Source organism: Myxocyprinus asiaticus, chromosome 23 (assembly GCF_019703515.2).
Source record: "Myxocyprinus asiaticus isolate MX2 ecotype Aquarium Trade chromosome 23, UBuf_Myxa_2, whole genome shotgun sequence".
NCBI classification, from domain to species: Eukaryota; Metazoa; Chordata; class Actinopteri; order Cypriniformes; family Catostomidae; genus Myxocyprinus; species Myxocyprinus asiaticus.
The window spans coordinates 24,601,707-24,624,032 of NC_059366.1; the positions used below are offsets into that span (position 1 = coordinate 24,601,707).

The 22,326-nt window shown below is 38.5% G+C and overlaps 1 pseudogene; it reads right to left on the reverse strand.

The window, feature by feature from the left end:
• Positions 1-7,266: 7,266 nt before the first annotated feature.
• LOC127413774 (unhealthy ribosome biogenesis protein 2 homolog) lies at positions 7,267-22,209 on the reverse strand (annotated as a pseudogene).
• Between the last annotated feature and the right edge of the window lie 117 nt (positions 22,210-22,326).

A 22,326-nucleotide genomic window follows, 5' to 3' on the forward strand; every position in this document is an offset into this window, starting at 1 on the left:
AAGAAGCAGGAAACAGCCAGCATCACCGGGTTAGAGGGGAAAGGGTAACCGACTTTAATCCAATCACACTCCGCGGGGACGGAGGAGGGGTGGGGGTGGGTTCATCCGCCGTTAGCTTGTACCCCAAGATGCACAGAGGAATCATTGTTTGGTTAAATCTACATGTTGTAGAAAGATATTAATCCTCATGCGGGAGCGCATGTTAGATTATCTTAAATCAAATGCTGACGTAAACATTTATTAACACCCAAAAAATCAGCGTTAATTGTATCAGTGGATGAAAGCCTCTCAAAAGATGAGAAATCTGTAAATTAATTGTTAGTTTTTCATACATCTCACTATAGTAATATGAAATAGGTGCAGCCTCTCGATCATTTTCAGCTAATGCACACATTTATGTAACAAGATATTTAACCACTGTGCCCTGTGCAATGTAACTTTTGTTTGAATTTGCATGTTACTAATGACTTCATAATTTGCAAATAGATATCTACCTTGAAGGTAATCATAATTACTATGCAACTAAAAACTTATCCGTTGAAATGACATGCTAGTTTAAAGAATTGCGACGGGTTCAATCAAAAGTTAAACTCAATTAACAGCATTTGTGGTAACACTTTACAATAAGGTTTCATTTGTTAACGAATGTAACCTTATTGTAAAGTGTTACCGCATTGGTGGCATTTTATAAAAAATAAAAATGCAAAATTTGCGGTTACAGTAAAGCACTTATAATGGAAGTGAATGGGGCCAGTCCAAAAACATTCAAATGCACAGTATTTCCAAGGAATAGCCGCACGATGTAAACAATATTCATGTGAACATTATTTCATTTTAGTGTGATAAAATCTAACCTTATCTGTGTAAAGTTATATCCAATATTACAACATTGCTGTCATGAAAATGAAGCTCTATAGTCCCAGTATTGGATATAAATTTACACAGGTTATATATATGTTAACATATAATGTTTACATCTTGTGGCTATACTTTTGAAACAACAAAACATGATTTTCCAGTATGCCTTAATTTGTTTCATATGTGCGAATATCATCTTTCATAAGATGCACTAATTCTACTGTATGTGCCAGTACTGTACATGGCCATTGCTCAGATCAGTTTATGCAGAGTGGATTCTGCAGTTAAAAGTGCATATGTTCTTTTCACATTGGAATGCAAGCAGTTTTACACACTGATGTTTGATGGCTGCTGGAATCTTGAGGAGGTTTGAAAGAGACCTTTGGAGATTTCAGGATGAGCTACACTGGTCCCTGCAATAGCTGTCTGACAACTGAATTCAGACAGTCATTTTGATAGTGACATTAACTTATCAAAATGGGTCCTCTGGGTTTCTTTTAAAACCTGCGGGGGGGGGGGGGGGGGAACGTACTGATAGCTGATGAAAAAATTGTGTAATGTAAGTAAAATAAGCCCTTGTTGGAAGAACTTGAATCTTTGGTTTTTAAGAGCTCATTAAAGTTTGACCTGAAATCAGAAATGTTTTTCTGCAGTCTAATAATTTAAGTAAAGGAAGAAGCTAATTTAGAAACACTGCTGCACTTCAAAGGAATCACTTAAATGGCCTACTTTTCATATGATGAAAATCTTGATGTACGTACAGTGCTTTGAGTAAAGGTTTGGGCTGGTAACCCAAAGGTTCTCTTCCAGCAAGGCACTTAACCCCAGATTGCTTCAGGGCAGCTGTCCCTGTTGTAAGTGTCCTGTAAATTGATTTGGATTGAGTGTCTACGAAATAACAAATAGCCAAATGATACAATCATGACATGTGCCATGATTCAGAGTCAGACCACTCAAATACAACATATAGGTAATGACTTTTAAAAATACAGTGATCTGAACTTGATATCTGAAAGATTGATTTTTTGTGAAGAAATGCTTTGGCAAATTAAGTTTAAAAATATATATATATTTAGTATTTTCTCTCCATTCAACAAGTGTTGCTGGTTTTACCTTTCACCAGTATTTTGTCTTTTTCAAGCACCTTATTTGTTTTGTGAAGCTGCATCAGAACAACTCTTTAATACAAAATGCCAAATATACCCAAATACAAACATGTGAAATAACATCTTTGATGGCAGAGGGTGAAATCTTTAAAGGTTTGCAAAAGTCATCTATGAATGCCAATGGACTGCATCTGCAAATAGTGAGTGTGTAGAGTTTACCTCATTTCATTACACTCTTAATAATCTGTATTAAAAACACTATAAATTCATTGCAATGCCTTTAAAGACCTGCTTAAAAAAGAAAGCTGGATTTAAAGATTACATTGAATGGTTTTACATTACAGTCTTGTGCTGTCAAAAAGATAACACAAGAAGCCTCAAGCATGTCATCCAGCTTCACATTACTATTCTGTAACAGTAATTCTGCATTTCCTGCTCATAAACTTGGAATGGGAAACCTCTTTACTATGGGAACATTTGGTTTACAATGTGGCTCAGTCTACAGTACTATTGGAGAATGCATGTAATTTCCTTATGGTGTGCATACAGTCTGTTATGCTTTATTGTTCCCCCACCCTACCATCTCCATCCAGCTCCTCCTAAAATACAATTGAATGGCCTTCCTATAAAGTCATGATCCCATGAGATTGTGCACCTGGGGGGATCAAGAAAGAAGGGTTAGACAACGTCTGCACTTTTAGCTCTGCTAAAACTCAACTGGCATATTTTAGCAGGGAACATGAGTCAATTTTTCAATGGCCTGCCTTTTGTTTGTTTTTTGTTTTGTTTTGTTTTCTGTTTGTTTTTTTTATTTTAGTGACTAAAATATGTTAATTCTTTTTTGTCACATAGCTAGACGAGGGCTCATTCAAACATTACCGCTGAGCTTCTGAGCATAAACACCCAGTGGACATTCAGCCATTTGGGGAGAAGGTAATTGTTTTAATTCTGGTTGTTGTGATGATGACTGCCATGGAAGCAATTAGTGGGATGAGAGCCAGGAAAGTGCTTACTTTAACAGCATGAACTGTGCTAGTGTCACGATTCACTGTTGTTTGCTTTGTGTTTCTCCCCTGTCATCTGTTCCTCCCGGACTACACTTCCCATAATTCCGTGCCCTCATCACTGCCAGCTGTCCTCGATTGTCCTCACCTGTGTTTCATTAATTCATTAATGCCCTGATTTCTGTTCAGTCCTTATGAGTTGTTTTGTTTATGAATGTAATTCTCTAGGTCATGTTCTGGTTTAGTTCTTGTTTACCTTTTGATCTTACTTCCTAGTTCCCAGTTTTATCCTGTTCTGTATTTTTATTTGTTCTTTTATCATTAAAAACTTGCTGCACTTAAATCCAGCTCTCGTGACCTCCTTTCAGATGTTACAGCTAGAAAATCACATCCAATGTGGTGTTTACCCTGTCCTCATGTTTTACAAATAATACAAGTTTTTATGTATGGTCTTCAAGTGTTAAAATGGACAATAAGAAAGACAATAAGATGCATCATGAACTGTTAAAACTTCCAGGGAGTTTATGGAAAAAAGATCTCTTAGTGGCTATAAAAGGTCTGTATGTTTTTTATGAAGGCTTAATCTCTGTAGGGAAATAGCAAAGTGTTCTTAAAATTGGCTGCTGTACTTTCAACATTGTCAGCTAGCTCTCTTAAACTTGATTTAAAAAAATAACATCTGAATTAGTCTTAAAAAAAAAAAAAAAAAATGTATTCCAAAGGTTTACTTGTCACATTAAATGGCACACATTTTCAAACATATCAAATATAAGGCCAGAGGAATATTATGACAAACTAACAGTTACACCTGAAATATAGTAGAACCTATGAAATAACACAATAACATGTACTCTATAATGAATACACATTGACAAATGTTATTATAACCTTTAATGAACACCCTATTGTTATCCAAAAAAATCAGACAGCAAGCCTTGTGCTATAAAGGGAAATAGGACTGGTTCCAGCTTATATTAGTGATACTTACGACCTGTCGGTATAAATTATCATACTACTAAAAACAGAGAACCAACCACAATGTATATATATATATACCGATCAGCCACAACATTAAAACCACATGCCCTGTGTAGGTCCCCCTCGTGCCACCAAAACAGCTTTGACCCATCGAGGCATGGACTCCACAAGACCTCTGAAGGTGTCCTGTAGTATCTGGCACCAAGACGTTAGCAGCAGAGAAGTCCTGTAAGTTGCAAGGTGTGGCCTCCATGGATCGGACTTGTTGGTCCAGCGCATCCCATAGATGCTCAATTGGATTGAGATCTGGGGAATTTGGAGGCCAAGTCAACACCTTGAACTCTTTGTCATGTTCTTAAAACCATTCCTGAACAATTTTTGCAGTGTGGCAGGGCGCATTATCCTGCTGAAAGAGGCCACTGCCATCAGGAAATACTGTTGCCATGAAGGGGTGTACGTGGTCTGCAAAAATCTTTAGATAGGTGGTACGTGTCAAAGTAACATCCACATGAATGCCAGGACCCAAGGTTTCTCAGCAGAACATTGGCCAGAGTATCACACTGCCTCCACCGGCCTGCCTTCTACCCATAGTGCATCCTGCTGCCATCTCTTCCCCAGGTAAACAACGCACACAGACCCGGCTGTCCACATGATCTAAAAGAAAATGTGATTCATCAGACCAGGCCACCTTCTTCTATTGCTCCATTGTCCAGTTCTGACACTCACATGCCCATTGTAGGCACTTTCAGCGGTGGACAGGGGTCAGCATGGGCACTCTGACCCCTGCGGCTACACAGCCCCATACGCAGCAAGCTGCAATGCACTGTGTGTTCTGACACCTTTCTATCATGGCCAGCATTAAGCTTTTCAGAATTTGTGCTATAGTAGTTCTTCTGTGGGATCGGACCAGACGGGCTAGCCTTCACTCCCCACGTGGATCAATGAGCCTTGGGCGCCCATGACTCTGTCGCCGGTTCACCGGTTGTCCTTACTTGGACCACTATTGTTAGGCACTAACCACTGCATACCAGGAAGACCCCACAAGGCCTGCCATTTTGGAGATGCTCTGACCCAGTTGTCTAGCCATCACAATTAGGCCCTTGTCAAAGTTGATCAGATCCTTATGCTTGCCCATTTTTCCTGCTTCCAACACATGAAATTCAAGAACTGACTGTTCATTTGCTGCCTAATGTATCCCACCCCTTGACAGATGCTATTGTAACGAGATAAATGTTATTCACTTAACCTGTCAGTGGTTTTAATGTTGTGGCTGATCAGTGTATATACAGTATGTATATATATATATATATATATATATATATATATATATATATATATATATACACACACAGGCCCCACATTTGACTATTGTCTTGGGCTAATGAGCCAAATCTGTTTTTCAACAGACTTGGCTCTCAGCCATTGGTGTGATCATCACTGCCAGCTCCTGTGTGCCGGCTGCATACCCTCTCATCTCTGACTTGGTACAACTTCTCTGAGTCTAATGGAGTCTGATTCTGTAAACCCTGTCCTGGCACCTGTAGCCACCTGCTTATTCCACCATAATGCTCTAAGAAGTCTTTCTGTGGATCTTTTTTTGCACATTTCAAAAAATAACATGCCACTGCACCTTGACAGTGATTATATGTACAGTTCTTTCTTCCTCATAGGCCCAGTAGCATTACCAGCCAATGCTTTCACCTTTGTAAACTCAAAACACTTTCAACTGCTTTTATTTTCAGCAAACTTAATGTGTAAATATTTGTATGAACATAAAAAGATTCAAAAACTAAGATATAAACTGAACAAGTTTCACAGACATGTGACTAACGGAAATGCAATAATGTGTCCCTGAACAAAGGGGGGGGGGTCAAAAGTAAAAGTTAGGATCTGGTGTGGCCACCAGCTGCATTAAGTACTGCAGTGCATCTCCTCATGGACTGCACCAGATTTGCCAGTTCTTGCTGTGAGATGTTACCCCACTCTTCCACCAAGGCACTTGAAAGTTCCCAGACATTTCTGGGGGGAATGGCCCTAGCCCTCACCCTCTGATCCAACAGGTCCCAGAAGTGCTCAATGGGATTGAGATCCGGGCTCTTCGCTGGACATGACAGAACACTGACATTCCTGTCTTGCAGGAAATCATGCACAGAGCGAGCAGTATGGGTGGAGGCATTGTCATGCTGGAGGGTCAAGTCAGGATGAGTCTGCAGGAAGGGTACCACATGAGGGAGGAGGATGTCTCCCCTGTAATGCACAGCGTTGAGATTGCCTGCAATAACAACAAGCTCAGTCCGATGATGCTGTGACACACTGTCCCAGACCATGACGGACCCTCCACCTCCAGATCGATGCTGCTCCAGAGTACAGGCCTCGGCGTAACGCTCATTCCTTCGATGATAAACGCGAGTCCGACTATTACCCCTGGTGAGATAAAACCGTGACTCGTCAGTGAAGAGCACTTTTTGCCAGTCCTGTCTGGTCCAGTGAAGGTGGGTTTGTGCCCATAGGTGACATTGTTGCCAGTGATGTCTGGTAAGGACCTGCCTCACAACAGGCCTACAAGCCTTCAGTCCATCCTCTCTCAGCCTATTGCAGACAGTCTGAGCACTGATGGAGGGACTGTGCATTCCTGGTGTAACTCAGGCAGTTGTTGTTGCCATCCTGTACCTGTCCCGCAGGTGTGATATTCGGATGTACCGATCCTGTGCAGGTGTTGTTACACATGGTTTGCCACTGCGAGGACAATCAGCTGTCCTTCCTGTCTCCCTGTAGCACTGTCTTAGACATCTCACAGTATGGACATTGCAATTTATTGCCCTGGTCACATCTGCAGTCCTCATGCCACCATGCAGCATGCCTAAGGCACGTTCACACAGATGAGCAGGTACCCTGGGCATCTTTCTTTTGGTGTTTTTCAGAGTCAGTAGAAAGGTCTCTTTAGTGTCCCAAGTTTTTATAACTGTGACCTTAATTGCCTACCTTCTGTAAGCTGTTAGTGTCTTAACGACCATTCCACAGGTGCATGTTCATTAATTGTTTATGGTTCATTGAACAAGCATGGAAAACATTGTTTAAACTCTTTACAATAAAGATCTGTAGTTATTTGGATTTTTACAAAATTATCTTTAAAATACAGTGTCCTGAAAAAGGGACATTTCTTTTTTTGCTGAGTTTACAATATTCATTGAAAATGTTGTTGTACTGTATTGCAACTGCATTATGTGTGTTTGTATAGTTTACATTTATGCATTCTACATTTCAGGTTGCTCATGTTTGCATCTGAATTCTCCTTTGAGACCACATGATCTGAACAGTGTTGGTGTACAAATGCAGGCGAGTTAAATAGGTTGATGCACACCAGCAGTTAGTGATTGGATCTATAAATGTTTAACACCATTTTAAAATAGAAATCTGTTGGGGTTCATTTTTAATTAGTTATTTGTCATTCAGAAGAAATTTTAACAGTAATTTTATAGAGTCCACCTGGAGCAACTTGAGGTTAATTGACTTGCTTGGAAACACAGAAGCTCCTAAACAATTTCAAGACCTTGGGTTGTCAATTCAGATCTTTAATCACAAAGCTTACACAACCTTTAACTCTTTAAAGTCATTTTTAATTTCCAAGCCTACACCAAATGGTTTGATTGAGGGTCCTGCTACTAATTAAATGCTAGAAAATTCTAATGGTAACATGAGAAAAACTGTGTCTGTATGTCTGTGATAGAAGATTTCATATTGTTGGGAGTACCAACTTTTAATTTGTCAAGTACAAAAGAGTGAGGCAGAATACATTGAGTTTTCCCCATCATTTAACAAACACTCAAACATTTCTGATTTTCAAATGTTTTTTTATAAGAATAAACTGGAAGAAAAAAAGTCTAGGAAATGCCAGACTTTTTACATAGTACATAAAATTAATAAATACAGATTTAGTCACATTATCAGAAAGTTTGAGGATTAAATTCAGACAGTGTACTTTTCCCTTTGAGATTTATGATAGTGTGTGTAACTATTGTACAGTTCATTGAACACTTCCTTGACACCCATTTGGAGGGTGGTGTTCAAAAATGTAATGTCTTGTTCAACACAGCGGTCCAGGATGCAGTATATGCCCTCTGATAGATGTGCCTTGATTTCTGTCTGAAGCGTCACCTAGGAAATAAGAGAAAAAAGTAGTTAGAGTATACAGTGACAACGATTATTCAGCAATGTGCACCAATGAAAATTTTCTGTGCAGAAACATGAGTCTAAGGCCAGTTAGAAGGTCAAATGCATTTCACACTGCAAGTTGAGAAAAAACAATAGACTCTAAACGCCTTGGGCAAAGTGTGTTCCTCACCAATTAATTTTTTTTTGTTTTTTTTTTTTTAAACCACAAGCATACAAAGATCTGATTTTGTCCGTTCTTATTTGCTTTCTGCAAATACAACATATTATTGCCAAGAGTGCATGACATAGGACAAAACCCAGTGGACATAACTCACTAACTATAATTGTGTTGCTTAATATTTATGACAGTGGGAATTTTTTCTTTTTTTTTTTTTAAAGTCAACATGAAATCCAAATAAACCCTATTTTTACTTGCATGTTCCTGGTCTTATTGTGCATGAATCACTGGTGCATATTATTTTTATTACTTTATCATCATAATCTTTTATTAAAATATAATAACTTGCTCCACCTCTGAAGCGATTTTACATACAGACCAGGCCACCTTATTCCTTTGCTCCATTGTCCAGTTCTGACACTCACATGCCCATTGTAGGTGCTTTCAGCAGTGGACAGGGGCCAGCATGGGCACTCTGACCGGTCTGCGGCTAAGCAGCCCCATACGCAGCAAGCTGCGATGCACTGTGTGTTCCGACACCTTTCTATCATGGCCAGCATTAAGTTTTTAAGCAATGTGTGCTATAGTAGTTCTTCTGTGGGATTGGACCAGACGGGCTAGCCTTCGCTCCCCATGCGGATCAATGAGCCTTGGGTGCCCATGACTCTGTCGCCGGTTCACCGGTTGTCCTTCCTTGGACAACTTTTGGTAGACACTAACCACTGCATACCAGGAACACCCCACAAGACCTGCCATTTTGGAGATGCTCTGACCCAGTAGTCTAGCCATTACAAGTTGGCCCTTGTCAAAGTCGCTCAGATCCTTATGCTTGCCCATTTTTCCTGCTTCTAACACATGAAATTCATGAACTGACTGTTTATTTGCTGCCTAATATATCCCACCCCTTGACAGGTGCCCATGTAACGAGATAATAAATTTTATTCACTTAACCTGTCAGTGGTTTTAATGTTGCAGCTGATCAGTGTATATACAGTATGTGTATATATATATATATATATATATATATATATATATATATATATATATATATATATATATATACACACACACACACACACACACACACACACATTCATACATACAGGCCCCACATTTGACCATTCTCTCGGGCTAATGAGCCAAATCTTTTTTTCAACAGAATTGGCTCTCAGCCATTGGTGTGATCATCACTGCCAGCTCCTGTGTGCCAGCTGCATACCCTCTCATCTCTAATGGAGTCTGATTCTGTAAACCCTGTCCTGGCACCTGTAGCCACCTGCTTATTCCACCATAATGCTCTAAGAAATCTTTCTTTGGATCTTTTTTGCCCATTTCAAAAAATAACATGCCACTGCACCTTGTTTTGTCTTCAAAATCATCATCATAATCTTTTGTTAAAATATAATAACCTGCTCCGCCTCTGAAGCGACTTTACATTTTCCCTTCAACCACTCTGGCTCCATTCTGGTACATAATGCCCACTTTTCATGATCCAATCAACTCCCGCTGGCTAAAATGAAGTCCTGCCCAACATTTTTTTTCCACATTGCATATCCTGTTTTACTCAGAAATATGTCAGACTACAGAAATAAAATGTGTCAAATCAGTTTCTAGTTTCAAACCGGATCTGGTTACAAAAACTGAAACTGGTTCGAGAAACTAGTTTCAAAATAAATCCTTTACTACCACTTCTATGTGAACATTTAGTATTAGTAGTACCTTTCTAGCAAACATAGACTTGAGACAGGCAGCACAAAAGTACAACAAACAATTACAGGGAACATTTCAGTTGAAATTTACCATAAGTTACACATTAAAAAAAAGAGCATGTGGTCAAGTAAAGAACTGATTATAGTTATTGATCTTACCCTCTGCAGTTCACTGACATATTGTGCAACCATGAACAAGGACAGGACTGTAAATTCTTCAGCAGTGGCTGCAATATGAGTGTACATCCTCTCCACCAGTCTGGCACACTTCAGAAGACTCTCTCTGTCTTTTTCAGGGGCTTAAAAGAAGAGACACCACCACTTATCAAGTAAATGTGATATTTAAACAAGTTTCATGTGTAGCATGCGATTAGTTAAAGGGAAGTTCACCCAAAAATAAAAACTCTTGTCATCATGTGTTCACCCTCATGTTATACCAAACTCAATTTACTTTTCTTCTTCTTCTGTAGAACACAAAAAGTTGATGTTAGGCAGTGTTAGCCTTGGTCACACTTTCACTTTCATTCCATCTTTTTTCCCAAATGATGAAAGTGAATAGTGACTGAGGCAGTCATTCTGCTTAACATCTTAACAATGGGTTCTAAACAACATGGGGGCGAGTTATCCTAATTATGGCAGGATTATCATTTTTGGGTGAACTATCCCTTTAAACATTATTAATATGAATCTGGGTAATATAAATATGTTATTCACATTAGTTGTGCTCTAAGTTACCATAAAATGATGAATGACATCACATTAATACATGTGCACACTAAAACATGTTGAGCCACGAGCTTCAGGATCAAACTCAACCTTCAGCTCATCATCTTAGTGGAATTTTTCTCCTTCACTTCACTTTGAAATTCAATCCACAGAACCGCAGTCATCTGTCTCTGAACACAGCTCAACAAGGTGCTTGTCTCATTAGATTAGCTGAATCATACCCCAAATAGCATCTTTTTACTTCTGCAGATTAAATTAATTCCGGGCAACTCGTAGACGGGAATGGGTCTATGAAATCATTGAAGCTCCGTTTACTTGCATAAGAGTTTGCTTTATGGAAAAGGTTACAATAGAGTGATGAATAGAAGATTAACAGCAAGGAGAAACTTACCCCTGACATTTAGACAGTATAAAACCCTCGAAAGGAAGAAGTAAATTAAATATCAACTACTTATTAAAACCACCGAAGGTGAATAACTTTGCATCAGAGAACTGCTACTTGATCTTCATTAAGTAAATCTCTGGGCCCAGCTGCAAGAAGCCAACATACTGTTACTCTACAGACTTGGTTTAGTTTTTTTTGTTTGTTTTTTTAAATTCCTAAACCAAGACCAAGACATTTCTGACTGCAACTCATCCAACTAAAGCTTTCAAGCTACAACCACCAAACTTGGCACAGACCTTCAACCTGTTCTGACTCATCCATCCCTCCCTCACTCCATCCATTCAATAAGGCTTCGTTAAGCTAACAAAGTTTGTCTGACTCTGTCAGACTCACCACTCTGCCTTCACACATGACTGATTCAGGAAGGTGGAAGAGGCCTTCAACATCACTTAAAAACATTTGAAAAATTGGTGCAAAGCTGAGCTTAGTGTAAAATACATTGTTTTAATCTGTACATAAAAAAAGACCCACAATGTTGTGCCATGAACTTTAATCAATGGGCAGGACATTTTCAGAGGTGTTTTAAATATGGAGTGGGTCTTTAAGTTTAGGCTTTTGTTTTCTGTTTTAACTGTTTCTTTAATAGCAACTGGGAATTCAAACTTTCTCTCATCCTATTCTGAGAATAAAAATTAATACATTAAATTCAACTTTGATTATTAGAAAGTAAATTGCTTAAGTTTCCTGTTAAAGCTTTTTTGTGTAAATATGCATTTGCTATCTATCCTGAAGACATGCATGATAATGAGAACACATCACTCTTTCACTCTTTTTGCTGTTTCCTTCACATTATTCACAGTTGTCTGCCTATTTTTCTGTCTGTAGTATACTTCAGACACATGTCCAAACAGATGTACAGGCAGGCCAGTGAACACCAGGTATCAAGGTAATTCTATAATAGAAGGCTGGTTTATTAGTTAAATTCTAGCAACAATGTTTCTGGACACAGAAACTGTGGCTCTCTGTGCACAAATAACACATGTAGTGTTGGCTAGGGACACCTGAACCTGGACAGCCACTACTATCATGGATTTAATAGAAAGTCCCATAGCAACTTTCTTTATACAGTATATTTTCACTCTTATTAAGTGCAAATTAAACAACTCTCCAGGGCACTCTCATGTTATCTCTTAAAACATAGCTGAGAGAGCTACATTAGAGAACCGGATCAGCCTTTAACGCACACCTATACAGGTGCATCTCAATAAATTAGAATGTCGTGGAAAAGTTCATTTATTTCAGTAATTCAACTCAAATTGTGAAACTCGTGTATTAAATAAATTCAATGCACACAGACTGAAGTAGTTTAAGTCTTTGGTTCTTTTAATTGTGATGATTTTGGCTCACATTTAACAAAAACCCACCAATTCACTATCTCAAAAAATTAGAATATGGTGACATGCCAATCAGCTAATCAACTCAAAACACCTGCAAAGGTCTCCTGAGCCTTCAAAATGGTCTCTCAGTTTGGTTCACTAGGCTACACAATCATGGGGAAGACTGCTGATCTGACAGTTGTCCAGAAGACAATCATTGACACCCTTCACAAGGAGGGTAAGCCACAAACATTCATTGCCAAAGAAGCTGGCTGTTCACAGAGTGCTGTATCCAAGCATGTTAACAGAAAGTTGAGTGGAAGGAAAAAGTGTGAAAGAAAAAGATGCACAACCAACCAAGAGAACCGCAGCCTTATGATTGTCAAGCAAAATCGATTCAAGAATTTGGGTGAAATTCACAAGGAATGGACTGAGGCTGGGGTCAAGGCATCAAGAGCCACCACACACAGACATGTCAAGGAATTTGGCTACAGTTGTCGTATTCTTCTTGTTAAGCCACTCCTGAACCACAGACAACGTCAGAGGCGTCTTACCTGGGCTAAGGAGAAGAAGAACTGGACTGTTGCCCAGTGTTCCAAAGTCCTCTTTTCAGATGAGAGCAAGTTTTGTATTTCATTTGGAAACCAAGGTCCTAGAGTCTGGAGGAAGGCTGGAGAAGCTCATAGCCCAAGTTGCTTGAAGTCCAGTGTTAAGTTTCCACAGTCTGTGATGATTTGGGGTGCAATGTCATCTGCTGGTGTTGGTCCATTGTGTTTTTTGAAAACCAAAGTCACCACCCGTTTACCAAGAAATTTTGGAGCACTTCATGCTTTCTTCTGCTGACCAGCTTTTTAAAGATGCTGATTTCATTTTCCAGCAGGATTTGGCACCTGCCCACACTGCCAAAAGCACCAAAAGTTGGTTAAATGACCATGGTGTTGGTGTGCTTGACTGGCCAGCAAACTCACCAGACCTGAACCCCATAGAGAATCTATGGGGTATTGTCAAGAGGAAAATGAGAAACAAGAGACCAAAAAATGCAGATGAGCTGAAGGCCACTGTCAAAGAAACCTGGGCTTCCATACCACCTCAGCAGTGCCACAAACTGATCACCTCCATGCCACGCCGAATTGATGCAGTAATTAAAGCAAAAGGAGCCCCTACCAAGTATTGAGTACATATACAGTAAATGAACATACTTTCCAGAAGGCCAACAATTCACTAAAAATGTTTTTTTTATTGGTCTTATGATGTATTCTAATTTGAGATAGTGAATTGGTGGGTTTTTGTTAAATGTGAGCCAAAATCATCACAATTAAAAGAACCAAAGACTTAAACTACTTCAGTCTGTGTGCATTGAATTTATTTAATACACGAGTTTCACAATTTGAGTTGAATTACTGAAATAAATGAACTTTTCCACGATATTCTAATTTATTGAGATGCACCTGTATACATAAACCTATAAATATATGCAAATATATGCAATTTACATGAGCATTAATAAAAGCATCACAGAACAGTAACTGAGTGTTACTCTTTGACCATGATTTCTAACATTATAATGGTGCAAAATAAAAAAAATGAAAAAAACCCAGCAGAATTTAATTTTTACATTTGTTACGGAAAATAGTCACTCTGATTACATAATGATTTTTATTTAATCTCTAGAAGATTTCAGTCATTCTGTATTCATACTGATCAATTAAGGATATATTATTTTCTTGATCTAGGCAACAAGATTCATTTTGCTTTCACTAGTCATGGTATGCTGGGTGTGTTCACGAAAACAAAACACTGAAAGCCACATTAATAAAACATTTTTCCAAAGCAGCTGCAGATAAACAGATGTCAGGCCCCCATTGAAAAATCTGATAACATCTGGAATGGTTTATAATTTCACAACCTTTGCGTGATTTGTAAAATAAATGTAAGTAGTATGAAGATATAATTAAACTTGAGAAAAGTTTAACAAATCAAATGCATAAGTATTATCAGCTTTAAGCGATTATTTATCCCAATCCCACTAAACTCACCTGAGAGTAGCACAAGATAATTGCAAACAGAGCTTTATGGATGGCCTCAAAAGCAGCATAGTACTCCTCCAGAGAATAACTGTCAAGAGGCACAAACTGTAGAGCACCCAGCACCATAATGACATGGTGTGGATTTGAGAGGTATGCTTCACCCTGTCAGAGCAGGACAGTCAGGGCCTTGAGGGTTGGTACAATCAGAGCACGGGTCAGGGAACGCAGCTTGCTGGACTGCTTTAACACAAACTGAAAACAATGGTGAAATTCCGTGAAATTCAAGGGTAAATGTCCTGACTTTCTCTTTTTTAATGACTATCAAATTGAAACTGCCAACTCATACCTACCTGCTTGCATTTTTGCTAGTAACATATACCATTTAAAAACATAAAATATGAAAAAAAAATATGACAGTGATTGATCTTGGAATTTATACAGCCACCTATATGGGCATGGCTAAAGAATCACACAAAAGTAAGTCTTTAGTTACCCATGTTATTGTAGAAATACCATGTACACAAGTGAAAGTGTCTGATTGCAACTGGTTTACCAAGATAAAGTAAGTAGAATTAATTTCATTAGGTGTAAAAATCTTTTTAAAGCATTTGCTCAGCCAAAAATTTAAATTCTGTTGTCATTTACTCACCCTCATATTGTTCCAAACATGTTTGACTTCCTTACATGGAACACACAAGGACATGTTAGGCAGAATGTTGGCCAATAGTTCAAAGCTTGAAGTTGCATTTGCTGCACACAGTGGTACACTTTGGTGCAAACACAGCTTTCCTATATGTAAAGTCACATTATGCATTAAATAAAAGGACTGACAACCTCAGGTCACCATTCACTTTCATTGTATGGGGAAAAACACACACACACAATGAAAGTGAAATTTGACTGAGGCTGTCAGTTTCTAACATTCTACTAAACATCTTTTGTGTTCTACAGAAAAAAGTCATACAGGTTTGGAACAACATGAGGTTGAGTAAATTATGACAGCATATACATTTTTAGGTGAACTATCCCTTTAAGTGGAAAAAAATATTTTTAGTACACCTTTAAAGGTTTAAATATGCATTACGCATCTCTTACAAACCAGACTGATTGCTTTATCTGACTTCAAATATAGCACAACAACAGTTTAAACTTTCAACTGCACATCAAACCTTGAGACCACTGACATAAAATATATTAATGACAAAAGTGAAGATTACAGAGCTTGTGTTATTTGTGTACTAAAGACAGTTTAGGTGTGTATGAGTGTTAGCAGCATCAGGCAAACAAAGCTTTTAGTTGCCGTTTTGAACACCGCTGGTCGCAAGCTCTTTTATGTCAAGTTCTGACACAGAGAAAAAAGATGCAATGATAAGAGTAACCTGACAGGCACACACAAAGTCCTTTACTGACTGAACTCAGTGACAAACATAAACAAGACTCAGAAACTTGGCTTTTCCAGAAAGATGAATTTAATAGAAGACAAGAGTGTGTCAGACCATTCGGCGAGGTACATGCTTTACAAGGCTAGCTGTCAAAGGCAAAGAAGGGGGAAGAGTGGCCAGAGCCAAACATTTTCGTATCATTTTGTGAGTGTGTGAATATAACATAAAAAGTATGATTTTTTTTTTTTTAATTATTATTATTGCTATTGTTTTTTTGTCTAAAATTAGAGAGCAAGATTAATCTTTGGCTGGTAAATTTAAAGGTTGCAAGAATAATAGTCTGACCATCAGTGATTTTTTACCTGACATAAGTGATGTGATCAAATCAAAGACATACAAGCCCTCTACTAAACTGACTGTCTAATGATGATGACCAACTTGCGTTTTCATACATGCACAGTTCTCCAAGGTTCTGTCTGCTTGTGATGAGGTGAGCCAGTTAAGTCAATTAAGTCAGTCACAACTTGCATATCATTTAACAGCATTTACATTTTTCCTCCAGATCTCCATGTGGTGACACGTGTGATATATTAACACCAAAACGAGTGTATAAATGTTTTAAGGAGAGATAGCATTTAAAATAAAGACCGCCTAAAATGTTAATTAAAAAGGTGTATCATTTGAGCTGTAAATTGTCTAAAGGAACATTTTAGCATTGGGACTGCTGTTCGAGGATCATGTAATTAATTTTCACCAAAGTACTTCCTGTGTTTGAAGTTTTTTCTATTGTATGCAAAATATCCTTTTCTTGCATCCTTACGCACACTATGCAAAAGTTAGAAGGTTTACCAACTTTACATTGTCATGACAGGAGTACTACTGGATATATCTTTGTACAGACAAGGTTAAGTGAGCAATTTTATCACACTAATCTCATATTAAAGGGATAGTTCACCCAAAAATTTAAATTCTCTCATCATTTACTCACCCAAATTCCATCCCAGATGTGTATGAATTTCTTTCTTCTGCTGAACACAACTGAAGATTTATTGAAGAATATTTCAGCTCTGTAGATCCATACAATGCAAGTGAATGAGTATCAAAATTTTGAAGCTCCAAAGCACATAAAGGCAGCATAAAAGTAATCCATAAGACTCCAGTGGTTAAATCTATAGATCTTCAGAAGTGATATGATAGGTGTGGGTGAGAATCACTTTTTTTACTATAAACTATCCTCCTTGCCAGTAGGTGGTGATATGCTTGAAGAGTGTGAATCGCCAAAACAAAAGAATGTGAAAGTGAAAGTAGAGATTGATAGTAAAGAAGGACTTAAAAATGTACCTGTTTCTCACCCATACCTATCATATCACTTCTGAAGACATGGATTAAAGCACTGGAGTCATATGGATTACTTTTATGCTGTCTTTGTGTGCTTTTGGAGCTTCAAAATTTTGGTCACCATTCACTTGCATTGTATGGACCTACAGAGCTGAGATATTCTTCTATAAATCTTTGCTTGTGTACAGCAGAATGAATATTCATTTTTGGGTGAACTATTCATTTAATACACATAAGGTTTAACTCACAATGAACCCGGAACATTCTTTGAAAGTTCTTGTGGAGACAAATTGAAGGAGGTATTAGCTGTCAAGCATCCAATCCGAATCATTCAAATGTATGCCCTGTGCTCTGAGACACAGAAATAACAATTATGATATTATTATGATATTTCCACCCACTTTAAGATTGAAAAGCAAATTGCAATAAAAAAAAAAACTAATACAACAGAAAAGCAAGCATGACTAATTTCATTCAAATTGAAAGCAGGTATTGAAATACTTACAGTGAGAGTAGATATGCTTTGCGGAGTGATGAGCCAAAATGCTTTTGAGCAATGCTCTGGAAACCGACAGCAGGCGAGCATCTTTGTTAGAGTCACAGCTGACAGAACCTCCTGTGAAGAACAAGAGAAGTTAAACAAAAACAAGATGTCATCAGTGCACAATACAAGTATGCTAAGAGAAACAGCAGCATAACAGAAAGAGAGATGGAAAACATTTTGTCAACAACAATATTGTTTCACTTAGAATAAGAACAGAAAACAAATCTAACAATCTATGAAAAAAAAAACAAAAAAAAAAAAACAATACTGAATGTATATAAAACTTAATGTATAAGATAGAGAATCTTACAGTGTGGTGACCACCTTCAACCTTTGACGCCACAAGCCCCTCTCTGAGCATCAGCAGTAATAGATGGAACTGCTCTTGAGAACAGCTGGTCACCAGCTGATCAAGAAGCTCCTTTACTAGTCCCTCAAGCTTCTTCACCTCTGACAAAGACATCCAAGTCCCTGATGAAATAACTGACAGACTGTTCAGAACATGCAAGCAGAGGATTCACAAAATTGCTAGGTAATCTGCCATCAATTTATTCATGTTAAACAAATGGTAAATTGAAGTTTTGAAGTCCAAAGTGATCGTACCTGATAGCAGTGCATGGACACTCTGCAAAATCTCATCATGGAGTTCTCTCAGATCAGCTGCTTTGGTCTGCAGCCATATAGAATACAGAGAGATAGCGGATTGCGGAAATAAGGAAGTATATTGGGCTGTATATGGATACAGTTCCTTTAAGATCTGCAGGCAAAAGCTCCGGGAGAATGACATGCGGGATATTCTCTCCTGCCCGTGGTCCTCAGAACCGCTCTGAAACAGGTGGGAGACATTTGCTAGCTCACTCCTGATCATGACTGTCATCACTTCAACAGAGAAGGACTGCCTGAGAAGACCACTTCCTTTGCCAATAAGCACACCCTGGATGGCTGGCTCCATCACAGAAGTGGCCTCTTCTAACAAATAAGTCATATAATGAGTCTCATCCAACTGTTTGTTCTTCCCCAGGGTTGCAATCATTTCATTGCAACGTGTGCTCAAAGTTACCAGATGGAGTTGTAATGAGCAGAGATCCCCCTTAGATTCCCCCACCGTGTCACTGGACAGAACTCTCTCTGCAATATTTCTCTTAACCATGAAAGAGGTAAACTTGTCCAGAATGAGGCAAGCACTGCTCTTCCTTTCAACTATTAGCTGTATTAGAGTCATCGACACACTTAAAGAGGCCCATAGTGCTACGAGAGATAAAGGATGTCACAGCTGCCTCTATGAGATTACTTCCATGCACAGCTTTCAGGATTGTTTGAGAAATCATAACCCCCAGGAGTGAAGCCATGGCGCTAAAAATCTTCCTTAGGAATCCAATAGCTGAAGAAGGTTCCATGCTTTCATCACACTGCCCACAAACAGTCATGTGTACAGGCTTAAAAAAAGTTCTGAATAATTTTCAATGGACAATGCACATTCATTAAGGATTCTGAGTAACTGCAGTAAACCATCTACCTGCATTTCAGACAAAGGTATGGAAGAACCTGTTTGAACAGAGTCTAAAATCTCTTGTCCAACGGCTTTCAGTCTCTTCAGAGAGGGTTTCATGGATGTTTCTCCACCTTCAACTCCAATGCTTATTTCTGTGAAAGATTTAAAAAATGAAGGACTGATTAACTGTACATGTGAAGAGTCAAGCAGTCCAAAAAAATGCATCGATGATACACTTTATCATTGCTGAGAACATTTCAGGGAGCTCGCAAAGAACCGGACTCTCAAGTAGTTGTCTGGATATTGAAGAGACCGAGATTCCAGCGTTCTCCAAATTGTTTCCAAAAGTATGCAAGCTCTGAAGCAAAAACTTCCAACTTGAAGTCTGCTAAATCAGATATGTTGTTCTGTTCAAGATAAGGGACGATTATTGGAAGGTTGGAGGTTATAAGAAACCAGTGAGGTGCCATATACAGTAAATCTCAGTGTTAACACTACAAATCTAGAATCCCAGATCTGAGACAAGAGTACCAGGCTGGGATACCCATCTGCGTACTGTTAAATAAAAGCTGAGTCAGTTTCTTGTAGACCTTGAACTGCACTTCTCCATGCTGTATTCTGTCTGTAGCCACATTATAGATATTGCCAGCCAAACAGGAGTTCATGAGGTTCTCTAGAGTTAGCAAAGCGAGACCCCAGTTGGATGCACTGAACGCCTCCTTGATATCAAGCTCAACTGTGAAGCCTAAAGCGATAATGAGCTTAGTCATGAGATGGAAGCCCATATGTTTGTTCTCTCCCCCATTGCAAAATGAATCAAGGGCAAATTTAAAGAGCACAGCAACAGAGTTCGTTTTAACAGCATAAAATAATGCTGCATCCTCATCGTTATCTCCTGGGACTCAAAGTTTTGATAGAATAATTTTAACAGGGCCTAGCAAGCCCTTACCCGCATGGCAGTTTTTGGCACAAGATTCATCTTCTGATGGCAAAACTTCTTCCTTTCTTCCATCTAATTTGCTTCGGATTTCCTTGCTCAGATTCTGTCGAATCTTAACAGCATCCTTCTCAGTCCAAATCCTCATGTTCAGTAGGTGTCTGAGCAGGAACATAGGCTGAAGAACGTTTGCCGTTACCTGGGAAAACACTCGGTTGGAGTTGGCCTGCTGTTTCTGAACAATAAGGTAGGTGCTGAGAACAAGGAGGAGAACCTCAAAGACTTTGAGTGAGAGAGGCTCATCAGATATTTGTTCCCTGAGCTGAGTGCTGGCCATGCCAGACAGTCGAGCTAAGAGCTCCACCAACAACTCATAGTTAGTAGTGTAGGTCACAGAGAGGACTGGGGAGGTCAAGATGCCATGGCAACAACTCAGAACAGTGTGGAGAGTCACAGAGGTCAGCCCTGAAGTACTTTCCAAAATCCTTTCATTGATCATCTAGGATAAAATAAAATGAATAAGATAAATGTAATGGTGTTTAACATTTTTCAATACCTGTAAATTGCAGTAAATTTGATATGGTTGCGTTTATGAGATAATAAAATAAATAAGTTTGGACTTTTGGATGAATACCACTATTTCAGTTCATTGCCTTTTTAACAATGCTTTCTGAATCATTGCAGTTTGTTACCATTTAATTTAAAGAGGAAACAAAAGAGAATAATACAAACAAAAGCGATAAATCCAATGGGAAAAAACAATACAAGAATTGCTACCATATCAAATATCAATTCAGTAGAGTAGAATGATTCAATAGAAGTGGAGAAAGAACAGTGGGAAGGTTATTTTTTTATATATATATTTTTTTATCATGTTTTTATCATCTTTGCCATTTTATAAGTGAAATATATCAGCCTTGTTAGTCAAGTGCACCTGGAAGAGGAGTGTCTTTCATTGTTTCAAAGGTGTCATGACATGCCTTTTTTATCATTTTAATAGGTTCCTTTATTTAATATGCTATGATCATTTTACACCCTCATTCTGACCCTCTGTCAGGAATGGTCGGCTTTGGTGCTGCTTCTACTTTAAGACTTGACAGTAAACGGCCACTGTTATGATTGGCTCTCTGCTCTTGACTGACCTGCTCTCTCCTTGCTATCTCACTGCTCACCACTACTGGGCAGGGCTACGGAAGTGATAAGGTAAAGTAGGTGTTGATGTGTTGTTGTGGAGGCGGTCAAATGTAAGTGTATACCAGTGTGACATCACAATGTAGAGGAAGATGAGAATGTGTCATTTTGGCAGCTTGGTTTCAACAAATGCTCATTTTGCAGTGAGGAGGAAGTTTTGAGTCCTGAAACGTATAGTATGTTTTATAGTACTATGACCTCATAGATGTTAAAAGACAAAGGAAAATTTGATTCCTCATGTCATGACCCCTTTAAAGATAGCAGGCTAATGGATTCCGTTTTTTCGGATAAAGGTTGAAAATTCATTCAAACACCAAGGGACATGTTAGTTGAGATTGTTTACAAATGTTACAAACATTGCCTTGAAAATCTCCCCAAATTGCAGTCCTGGTAATTTACCTGTGATGATAGGCTGATGGTCTTTCCCTGACTTAGCACATTATGAAGCTTCCTGCTGTGAAGAATATCATCTAGGTAGGTCCATAAATCCTCCATCACCTCCACGGGCACCTCTGCTTTCTTATTGTAAAAACCAGTGAGAGCATGACTTGTCCAGTCAAAAAGAACCTACGATGAGGAGAAAAGAAGAAAAAAAAACATTTGCTCACAAATAAAAGAGACAAAAATATATAACAAAAAGTTTGCTAGATATGTCCAGTTAAATACGATCCTGAATCTATATTTTCATATAGATGATTTACCTGCTCTTTATAGGAAGAAGGTACTGTGTTGATATCCATGCAAATCGAACAAGTTTCAGTTTGTCCGGCCAGGGTGTGCAAGGGGTTTTCAGTTTCAGATGGATGCCAGAGTAAATGGCAGCCATATCTAAATACCTTTGTGTATAAAAACAAACAAACAGATCTGGCTTTGTTTACAACAAATAAATGGGTTTGATGTGCATCACATGAGTACATATTATTTATGAAAATCTGAACAGAGG